We start from the raw sequence: 12,042 nt of genomic DNA on the forward strand, positions 1-12,042 counted from the left end.
GACTGGCTCCTATCTAGCAACGGATGGCACCTGAGAAGAAGACGATGAAGGATTCCCAGGGGCTTACCCAGTGGGAATACTCCAATGCTTAAGTTAGAACGCTGGGGAAAATAGTAAAGGGAGTAAAAAGGCTAAGAGTGTAGGTCGCACTAGATCCCTAAGTGTTCAAGATTAGCTCGAGAACAAGTAAGATGATTCAAGATTCAAAATCATATCAGATTCCCTCCCCTTCGACTAAGGGGCTCTTATATAGGCATTCTTGTCAAATTGGGTGTAACCGCCACTGGGTTTCTGTCACAGTCGTTATCTGCCAGGGCTGTGCAGGTAACCGTTGCATGGTACTACCCAATCGGGTGAGTGACACGTCCCGGGAAGACAGGCATGCCACCATCTATCGAGGGACGTGGGTGCAGTCTGTTGAATTAGTAGGGGCTGCGCCGTTAGCCAGGAGACGTGGCGTAGTTTGACGGGTACGGTCTTGTCAGATAGAAGCTTCCTGAGAGCGTCGCGAGCTACCCTGTCGCGTAGCGTGCTCCTAGGGGTACTTCGAGGTGACCCTTCTCAAGATTATCTTTGGGGCAATCTTTCTACCTAAGTGTTGGAGCGAGCTGGTTACCCTAGCTCACGAGTTGGGATAGTCTTGGAGTATTCCCTTTCAGTAGCTCGGGGGACCTTGAGCTCGCATTGTAGCGAGCTCCCCTATAGTGAGCTATAACGTAGCGAGCTGTCCTACGGGTTCATTACTTAATCGAAGTCAGGCTATGGTGCTGAGCTATTGCTCGTGCTAAGTCAAGTCCATGTGTCATCGTCTTAAGGGGTCGGGTCAAATCACCCTGCATCAACAATCAATGCCCCTGAGAAAGATTTACAACAAGGCGTACAAATCCAAAGCAATTTGGCCCTATTTGCTTTGATGGTATAGATGAAACTAGTGAGTGGTTGACTGGGAAAAATCCCTTAAATGACTTGGTCTATGAAGGGTGTGATCTTACATGAACTCAATTTAATGAAGCATTAGAGGCATCTGAAATCCTTGAAGGGTCAAATAGGCCAAGGAGAAGTGAACATGGATGTGGAAATGCAAGTGGGGGACCTGGGGTGCAAGATAAAGGCAAAAGTGTTGTTCAAGAAGAAGAAGAAGAAGACTTGATGTGGGACAAAGATATGGAAGATAATGAAGATGAAGAAGAAGATATTGATGTTGAAGATGATCATGATGATGATGATGATGACTGTGATGATGGTGAGGATGAAGATGTTGATTATGGTGCTAATGATGTTGGTGCATTCAGTGGAGGTATTGATGGTTCTTACTTCTTAGACATTCCAATTAATTAGAGAATAGAGAATTTTCTTTAAGGATTGTCTATGATACATTTATAGTTTTAAACTTCATATTTATTTTTTGTGGACTTATGGAGATGAATGATGATTTATAGTTTTATACTTCTTCATTCTATGCTATTATGCTTTTTATTTTTTAATGGTTTCATGGCGTTCATAGTTTCATCTTATTATTTCTTAATTGGTTACTTTCTTATTCCTATATAAACTACCAAGTACCAAGCATCAACTAAGGTATGTGTTTTAATCCTTAAAAGATTGATATATTGGATTCTTATGATTTTTTTTTGTAGTGCTTCTTCCATTTGTTAATGACAAAGTTGATTTCTTATTAATTGATTAATTCTTTTAAATTGTTTTCTTATTTGCAGAAAAAAGAATACTCAAGATCAGCACTTAATTATTCAAAAGGTATGGTTTTATGAAATTAAATTGTTAAATTATTAGTTTTTTTTTTTACTTTTTTAGTGTTGCCAACTTGGAACTTGCCATGTTAGTAGCTAGATTTGTTACTCGCACTTCACTTGCTTGATTGCATATTTTTTTTATCAGCCACTTGTTTGATTGCTTATTTCTTTTAATTCAAATGTTCAATTTTTATGTCTTTGCATGAAAATTACACTTATATGAACGATTTTATTGATTATGCTTAGTGTAATGTGTAGCTAATAAGAAAATATAACTTATAAAATAGTTTAGGTCATTTAAGAAGTATAGAAATCTATAGATTTTATATTTATAGATTCCATCGCCTAGGCATCGCTTGGGCGCCCAATGGTCGCCTAGTTGCCTTGACAACTATGAGTAGGGGTGAGTAAGTCAATTTCCTAAAACTTAAGGGTAGTTTAAGAACTTTTCCCTTAAATTAATAATAGTATTAATCATAAGTATCACAAAGTTTTTTCATTATATAAAAAGTAAGGAGTAATTTTAATATCTGAAATGACTCTTCTACAACCTAGGGAGTTCTTTTTCAATATTTAATGATTTAATCTAATTAATAAGCATGTGAACAATAATATCTACTTTGTGTCATTGTTTCTTTTTTTTTTTTATGAAAACACAAAGGAGCTACACAAGCCTGGGGGTAGCTCTTCCTCACAAATCAGCTATGCAAATATCCCTAAGATCACTAGGAAAATTACAAGATGATAATACATGACCATTTAACACATTATGAGCCAATCAATCCGCAGCTGATTTGCCTCCCAAAACGCATGCCTAAAGACAATGTTTAAGTTGAACATTGATGACAGACTATGGCACTCCTTGATGATGTTCTCTAATCTCCATGGGGCTTTACTTTACCTCTAAGACAGTCAATGGCAAGTTTGGAGTCTCCTTCAATGATGCTGATCTCTATAGTTAGTAGCGATGTTAATGGCCTCCCACGCCGCCCAAGCTTCAGAAAGATTGATAATTGTGGACCCAATTTTATACGCTTTAATCTCAAGAATGCCGCCTTGAAAATTTTGAACGATGCAACCAATCACACACTTGCCATCATTCTTTCCAAAAGCATTGAAATTGATCTTGATATTGTTAGGTTTAGGACCCCACCAACCAATATAATTCCAATCTTTATTTGTGTTAGTATCAACACTTAGTACTATTCTTAATCTCATACTAGTAACCCATAGCACGGTTAATTAACGTTTGAGGGTAGCAAACTTATCATTAAAGCATTTATCATTTATATTTTTCCAAACATACCTAAGTAAGCAAGCAATTTTTTTCTTTGTAGTATTGGTCATTAAAAGACCACCTATAGTCCGAGATTCTTTCCCACAAGTGCTTAATTGAAGCATCATAATCTAAAGTGCTAGGGAGGCTTGAATACATGAGTCTCTATACTTGGTTTGAAATATCACACTTAGTGAAAAGGTGATCAAGGTTTTCTTCCTTACCACAATGAACATAGGATGGGCTAATGTTTAACCCTCTAGCAATTAGTTTATTTTTTGTGGGAAGTTTGCCATTAAAAAGAAGGAAAAGGAAATTTTTTTTTTATTTTTGGAGTAATCTTAAGATTCCAAATATTTTTGGGGTGCCATTATGACGAGAGCCTCCCCCATTAGATCAACTTTCCTCATTGTAAGCTGTTTTGACTGAGAAATTGCCATTAGATGTAATTTTCCATACTCTCTTGTCCTCCACCAATCTAGAAGGAATCAAAATTGGTTTAATATGTGCCATTAGATGTAATTTTCCATACTCTCTTGTCCTCCACCATTGGTTTAATATGTTACCATATATGGGAAGGAATGATAGATTTAATGTAATCTTCATTCCAAACTTTCCTGTCATCTCGACATCAGATGTCGGTTTTGAATTGACGTCATCCTAGATCGGAGAATTACCAGCCCACGTATCTTTCCAAAATTTGACCAAATTACCATATCAAATTCTCTAACTTGAGCACCTCTTAATAAGATGCATATAGCTAAGGACACCCCTCCAAGCCCACAAATTGCCACTTTTTGGTTATGCATCCCAAAAACTACAAATATTTAAATATTTGCAATTAACCACTTTCACCCATAAATTTTCTTTACAGGTGATTATTTTCTAGCCTAGTTAAGCAAGCAAAGCCTTTTTTATTCATTTGAGGTTTCTCACACTGAAACCACCCCATATTTTGGGTGTACAAACTCTCTTCCAAGTAACAAGGTGGATGGGATTCTAACTCCTAGAGTTGGTCCAAATAAAATCCCTTTGGGCCTTCTCTAAATCATCAATAACATTCTTTAGGATTTTGAAGGGTTGTATGACAAACTGGGGCACCATGGAGGTAGCAAAGTTAACTAGAGTAAGCTTCCCTACAAGAGAAAGGGCATTTTTTTTTCATCTTGCAAGCTTCCTAGTCACTTTCTCCTAAAGAGACTTAAAGCCTTGTTCGCTTTTCGGTAAGTTATTTATTCAGGTAAACGCACTTATCCAGGTAAGTGTTTCCCAAGAAAGACTTACCCAAGTAAAGTGTATTTACCCATGTTCTTTTATTTCCCATGTAAATAAGGCAATGACCGTTTTAGCCAAAAAAATCCATTATTACAAGGGGCATTTTTATCCCATTTAAATTTTGGCAACTTTCCCCCAAGGTGGGAAAGTTATTTACCCACCTAGGAGATGGGTATCACTTACCCGGGTAAGTAATACCTAGGAAAATAAACTTTCTCTGGTCCCCACATAAATCTGAAAAAAGAACATGGGATTTTTGGTCAATGGGAATCAAAATCCCATTAACCAACTTTCCCCCCTCTCAAAATCCAGAAAAAGAACACCCCCTAAATACCTCCTTAGTCACCCTCCCCTCAATAATGGGAGCATCAAGATAAATTTTGTTTTTCATTTAAAGAGGAATTTTGAGAATTTTAGACATGATTTTTGGTGCCTATTTGGAATATTTTTAGAGAAGTTTAGTGTTGATTTTGAATAATTTGAAAACTGCCGAGAAGCCTTGGCAAATTTATCCAAGATCTCTTTAATTTTAAGACATGCAATAATGGAGGATTTTGCAAATATAATACAGTCATCAACAAATTGGAGAATGGGAATGGAGGACCCCCCCTAGAAGCTTTACAACCAATCAATTTATCTCTAGAAGCTTCCAAACACAGTCTTCTAGATAAGGCCTCTACTCAAAGCACATAGATATAAGGGGAGAGGGGATCCCCCTATCAAATACCCCTAGTGGCTCTAAAGATTCTAGAAGGGGAACCATTAATGAGCACTTGGAATTAAACCAATTTATCATGAAAGCCAAACTTCTTTAAAACTTGTTCAATAAAATCCCATTCTATCCTATCATAAGTTTTTTCCAGGTCAATCTTACAAGCCAACATTCCAATTTTGCCTTTTTTTTTTCTTTCGTATAGTGTGCATCATTTCGTGAGCAATAAGAATGTTGTTCGAAATTTGTCTATTGGGGACAAAAGCGACTGACAGGGAATGATATCATCCAAATAAGGTTTGATACTATTAACCAAAATTTTGGAAAATTACATGGACTAATGGGTCTGAAATCATTAACCCCTTCTAGATTCTCACATTTAGGGATGAAGGTTATAAAGGTTTTATTTATATTTCTATTTAAATTCCCATAATGAAAGAAATCCTTAACCATTTTATAGACAAATTCACCAATAAAATTCCAATTTTTTTTTGAAAAATAAAACACTTAGTCCATCAGGGCCTGGGGCTTTCAAATCTTTAGGTGTTATATATATCTCCTCATTAGTCACCTCCTTACTTAGGTTATTATTTATCTCCTCAGAATTATTATGGTTATGGAAGAAATGAAGCCATCAACATCGATCCTTAACACCTTCAAATTTAAATCTTTCCTCAAATTTACTATAGAATTGTTCCTTAATAGCCTCCATATCTTTAACCCAATTACCATTGTTATCCTTAATTCTCAAAATTTTATTTTTATTTCTTCGAATTGTTGCCACAATGTGAAAGAATTTATTATTTTTATCTTCTAATTTTAACCAATCAATTCTCAAATTTTAGGCCCAACAGACTTCCCCCCTAGCAGGGGTATTATTGATGAGGAGCTTTTGTAGGGGCATTCTCATGATTAGTAAGGGATATATTAATTGGGTCTTCCTCCAATTTCTTTTGAATGGTTTGAAGATTTTGGATAATTTCTTTTTTTTTTCTTTCTAATATTTCCAAAATGGTGTTTATTCCAATGCTTCAACTCTTTAACTAAATCATCTCTTTTTTTTTTTTTTGCAAAATTGGAAAGCCCTAGACCCATTAATACCAAAATCCCATGTTCTCTTATCAACATCAATTACACAGGCGTCACACGGCTTCAAACCTAAATGGTTTGTGCCTATTAGATACATGTGAGTAAGTATCAAGGATCAAAGGGGAATGGTCCGACACCATAAATGGCATATTTGAAAGTCTACTTGATGCAAATTCACATTGCCAATCAACATTGGTAAAAACCCAGTCGATTCTCTTTCTGGTTGTGCTATTCTTCCACGCGTATTTACAATAATCAATCATTTTGTTAAAATCTCTGGTGTGGTGAGGGAGAACTTTCCTCCCACCTTTTTTGTTATTGCCACTTCTAAGAGCATTGAAGTCTACCATAATACAGCAGGCCCCATTTGTATTGTTTACAATTTCTTTAATCCATTCCCACACAACCGATTATTCAGATTTACAAGGAGGGGTGTAAACAAATGTATTAAACCATGACTTCTTTGTGCTTAAATCAGTGATTACAGAGTGAATAAGACGACCGTTTGAGAAAATAATATTAATATTATAAAAAATTGAGTCCCATAAGACCCAAATACCACTAGCAAAGCCAATGGAGTTGACAATATGGCATTTATCATATTTAAAAGAAGCAGTAATTCTTTTAGCTCTAATTGGACAAACTCTAGTTTCCATTAAAACACAAATACAAGTCTTAAACGATCTACTAATCTCTTCAACTTGCCACCAAAGATGGAACCCTCCAGCTCCTCTAACATTCCAAATCAAGATCTTCATTTGACACCAATGGGTTCCATTGGGCCCTATTCGTCCTCATTAGGATTAAAATCATTATCCTCATTAATGGTCAACAGTTTGTTTGTTTCATTAACAAATTGGTCTTCCCAACGTTCATTCCCTTCCTGGCCGTTCCATTCCTCTTCCATGGCTTCCTCATCATCACCTCCCTCATCTCCTTCATTCATGTCCATACCACCCTCGCCTTCTGAAGAAGTTGGAACATTCTTACCTTTACCAACAAGGGAGGAGATAATATTCTCATTATCATTGAATGATTATCATCTCTTTCTTGCTCCTACATTGGTAGAGAGCTATTAGCTTGATGCTCCATTGAAATATTCTTACACCTTTTTAACCCACAACTAGGGCTGTTCACGGGTCGGGTTGGGTCAGTTTACTGAGATTTTTCCAACCAATCCGACCTGGTCGGGTTACCTAAAATTGAAACCAAAATCGACCCTGTGTTAAGCAAAACCGATCTGGTCGGTTTGAATCGGGTTGGGTCGGTTTGGGTCAGTTTCGGCTCTAAGTTCAACCATGCTTGAGAGTCAAATTGTATTAGAGATTGTGCTTGAGTTGAGGGGCCAAGGGGGGCAGACCAAGTTAGAATACAAGTTATCAAGAAAATAGAAAGTCAAACTGTATTAGAGAAAGAAGACTGAAATTTGTATATTTCAATAAACCTTCTAATCTAAGTAAAAAAGGACACCTAATTATAATTGTAATCGGTTGCCTATTTGGTGTAAAATACCATAGAAACTAGGATCCTTTGATTATTTTCTTTAAACTTTTCCAAAAAAATTCCTTGTCTAGTTGTCTTACAATACTTGCCATTAATGTCATTCCTAACTAGAAGACTAGAAATTAAGTTAGGTTGTAATTATGATAGAGACAACTTAGTTAAGTAGGAACTAAGTAGGTTGTAACTACTAACTATGAACTAACTACTAACTACTAAGTCGGTTCGGTTCGGGTCGGTTTCGGTTTTTGCACATGAAAATCGAAACCAACCCGAACCATCGGTTTATAATTTTTTACAACCCGAAACCGACCGATATTGAAGAAAACCCGGCCGACTCGGGTTGGGTCGGTTCGGGTTGGTCGGTTTGGTCAGGTTGGGTCTTCTTATGAACAGCCCTACCCACAACCATTTCTGTTGGGTCTCACAATTTGGGAGGATTGTAGCATGAACTGGATTAATGAACCGGATAAGGTACTATCCTTTATCCCTCTCCTATCTTTAAGTTTTAACTCGAACCCAGTTGGTAGTCTTCATGTGGCCTTGAGATGGCTGAGATCTCTCCATCTGGAATGGAGGTCGTTTTTTGTCAACTTCGGAGCCTCCAAATTTTTTCTTCTTGTTAACCACTGTTCCACCATCATCAATGTCATTTGATTTGGATTTGCATTGATAGTACTTGTGACCTCTCCACCCACACATGGTACAAAGGTCATGAACATTCTCATAGAAGATGCATAAGGTGTCTCCACCCACACATTATTTCTTATTAGGGGTCATGTCAAAAATCTTTTTATTTCATTTCATTTTAGAATGCATATGGTTGTAAAAAGATATCAGGTGGTCATATCCATATGTATTTGCATATTGATAATTTTATATCAAATGTAATGGGCCTCCCATGAAACTTGATGATAATACTATACATCATTCTATAAAATGATGCAGTTGTGTCTCATGCAATTTTTGCATCTTTTAAATCTTAAGTTTTGCAATAATATTTGACATATTTTCTTTTATGTATGTTTGTACATAAACTGATGAAATAATTGGCAATTTCAAATTAATTTCTATTCTTTTATAGTCTTTAGTTGTAATTTAAAAGCATAATACTCACAAATGCTCATTTTGACATGTTTCATTATACATACATTCTAAAGATTAGTTAATAGTAAATCCACTTTAAATCCATTTTATGCATATAAAAACAAAAGTGGATGTTGCATACTATAAAACTTAGATTTAATTCATTTATTTTCTTTATACCAACACCTCTTTTTTTTCAATAATCACATCTTAATTATACAATTTTTATAATTTTATCACCAATTTTCCTTGGGTAAATTTTTGGGACATTTTCTAGGTAACTCTTTCCCTTCTAGATGGCTAAATCAGTTTCCCATGGAGAGGGAAGTTGGCCAAATTGTTGTGGAACTAAAATGCTCCTATTAACACATAAAAATTGGGGCTCTTTTGAGGAATTGTTTCACTTACTCAATTAGTATTTCATGACAAAATAACAGTGTAAATTCATTTACCTAAATAAATACGTTCTTAGCAAAAGAACAAGGCCTTCATAAGTAGTTTGGATCTCCTGCCAATAAAATATGTTCCAACACCTTTCTAGTATGATCTACACTACACATCTCATACATGGTGTGATGATGGAACATGATCCCACTCTCATGGTGAGATGTGTGGTGTCAAATCATGTTGGAAGGGTGTCGAAGCGTATTTTCTTGATAGCAGTTGTAATGTCTCGTGGTAGTGATGTGGGAATAACTTGTAGGTAGCATATATATCCAACCCCAACAAAACACGTTTCAACACCCTACCAACATGATCATAAACTGTACATTTTGGGTGGGGATTTGCTACCAAGAAAACACTACCAACCTTGTCCCAACAAGCCACTATAGCCTCACAATGGGAGCATCTCCCTTGTTTCTATGGGGAGATGTTCCCGATGTATAACTGCAATGGCTGGTTGGGTTGTTGTTGGCACCATTTATTGGTAACATATTAGAAACCATCAAACCGTGCATTTCATACATGGTAGGTTTGGACATGATCAGACACCACACATCTCATACATGGTGCTTATCATTCATGAGGAGATGTTCCCAATATATGGTTGTAAGCCTGTAATGGCTGGTTGGGATGTTGTTGGCACAATGTGTTGGTAGCTGATCGAAAACTATACATTTTATACATGGTGGGTCTAGGGCTGCCAATTGGTCGGGTCTGACCTAATGGACTCGATGGAACTAAACCATTTCTTGATTATTATCAATTTGGAACTGGTTCTACCTATTCCTAAACCGATTCAGACTTGACTGTCCCAAAAATCGATCGACTCAGTTATGGGTCTAAGGGTTTGGTTTGGTTCTGATTCCTTATTTTTTGTTGGGTCAGTTTTGGTTGTACCTTGTCCCAACTTACACCCCACATGTTGACAGCCCTAAGTGGGTCCGAACATGATAAGTAAGACACTGAACATCTCTTCATCGGGTTCGACTATGATATTAGAAAGATATAATATCTAAAAAATTTTTGACCAATCAACTCGTATTATAAGCATGGTAGCCAATCAAGGGTTATTTATCAAAATTCATGGGTGGGTTTTGATTGATCAAAACTCTTCTCATACCATGTCTTTCTCGCATTATAGGTTTTCCCCTCTTCATCTCATATAGAGGTGTCAATTGGACTGGATTTGGTCCAACTCAATCCAGTCCAATGTGACTCCACTTACAAATGGACTGAACCCAATTTAGTCCAAATCCAATACAAACCAAATCCAATCCAATCCATTAAAATGTAAATAGACTAGATTGGATCCAATCCAAACTGAATGAAATATAAAAAAACACAACATATAAAAAATTACAAAAAATATATTAAAATGAAGAAGATAAAAAAATTACAAAAAATATATACCCTTTTGGCATTGAAAAAGCACGTTTGTAAAAGTGCTTTTATAAAAGTACTTTGATAAAAGTACTTCATAAAAGTGTTTTCATAAAGTACTTTTATAAAAATATTTTTGTAGAAGTGCTTTTATAAAAGTACTTTCACATAAGTGCTTTTGTAAAGTACTTTTATAAAAGTGCTTTTATAAGGTACTTTCATAGAAGTGCTTTTATAAGTATTTTCGTAAAAGTTTTGTAAAAATGCTTTCGTAAAAGATTTTATAAAAGTACTTTTATAAAAGTTCTTTCATAAAAGTGCTTTTATAAAAGTACTTCCATAAAAGTGTTTTCGTAAGTGTTTTTATAAAAATATTTTCATAAAAGTGCTTTAGTAAAAGTACTTTTATAAAAGTACTTTCGTAAAAGTGCTTTTATAAAAGTACTTCCGTAAAAGTGCTTTTGTAAAAGTGATTTCACAAAAGTACTTTCATGTAAAAGTGCTTTTATAAAATTGTTTCTGTAAAAGTGCTTTCATAAAAGTACTTTTGTAAAAGTGCTTTCGTAAAAGTATTTTTGTAAAAGTTCTTTTGTAAAAGTATTTTTGTAAAAGTTCTTTTGTAAAAGTATTTTTGTAAAAGTACTTTTCATAAAATTACTTTTATAAAAGTAATTCTGTAAAAGTGTTTTCGTAAAAGTGCTTTCATAAAAGTACTTCTAATAAAAGCGATTTTATGCCTGCTTCAATTTTGATTAGTTTCAAATTGGACAAGGGTTTGGCCTCATGATCGGATTATTGGAAATTTGGTTTAGGTCCAATTTAGACCAATAAGAATATGGACCAATTTATTTTGGATTGGCCCAATCCAATAATTATAATGGACTGTCCAAATCCAATTTGATAAGGTTTGGATCAAATTGGACCCAATCCAAAACCGGTTGATTGACACCCCTAATTTCATACACGATGGGTCCCAATCTAATGGGTGAGAACTAGACCTGTTCATGAGCCAGGGAGCTCGACGACCCGGCCCGGTCCCCGTATGGGCTTGGACATGTTTTTTAGCCCGCAGGCTTGACCTCGGGCCTAAAAGCCCGACTCGATTATTTTTCAGGCCGGGTTCGGGATTTGTCAAAAAAGCTTGGCTTGAGCCGGCCCAGCCCGACTTTTTCCATAATATAAAATATATAATCTTTTTTTATAATTTCTAAACCCCAACCTAACTAACCCTTTCCCTCTTTTCAGTTTTCGTTGATCTCACTTCTCACTCTCTAGCTTAACCAATGATAGCTAGCAAGTAGGAACCATCGACGCCACCAAATAACCAGCGATCTTCGGCAAGTTGGCGTTGACCGTCGAGTATAGGCTAGCAGTGGCAGGCGGCAACCGTTTTTTGACATTACCTTCTCCAGTGAACTCAAGTAATAGCAAGCTAGCAAAGCGGCGAGTTGGGGATTGGCGACGAACATTCTCCAACGAGGCGGCAATGGACTAGGCTAGCAGCAGCAACCTGCGAGCGACTAGGTCCT

Source organism: Nelumbo nucifera, chromosome 2, assembly GCF_055504915.1.
Source record: "Nelumbo nucifera cultivar China Antique chromosome 2, China Antique-T2T, whole genome shotgun sequence".
Lineage (NCBI taxonomy): Eukaryota > Viridiplantae > Streptophyta > Magnoliopsida > Proteales > Nelumbonaceae > Nelumbo > Nelumbo nucifera.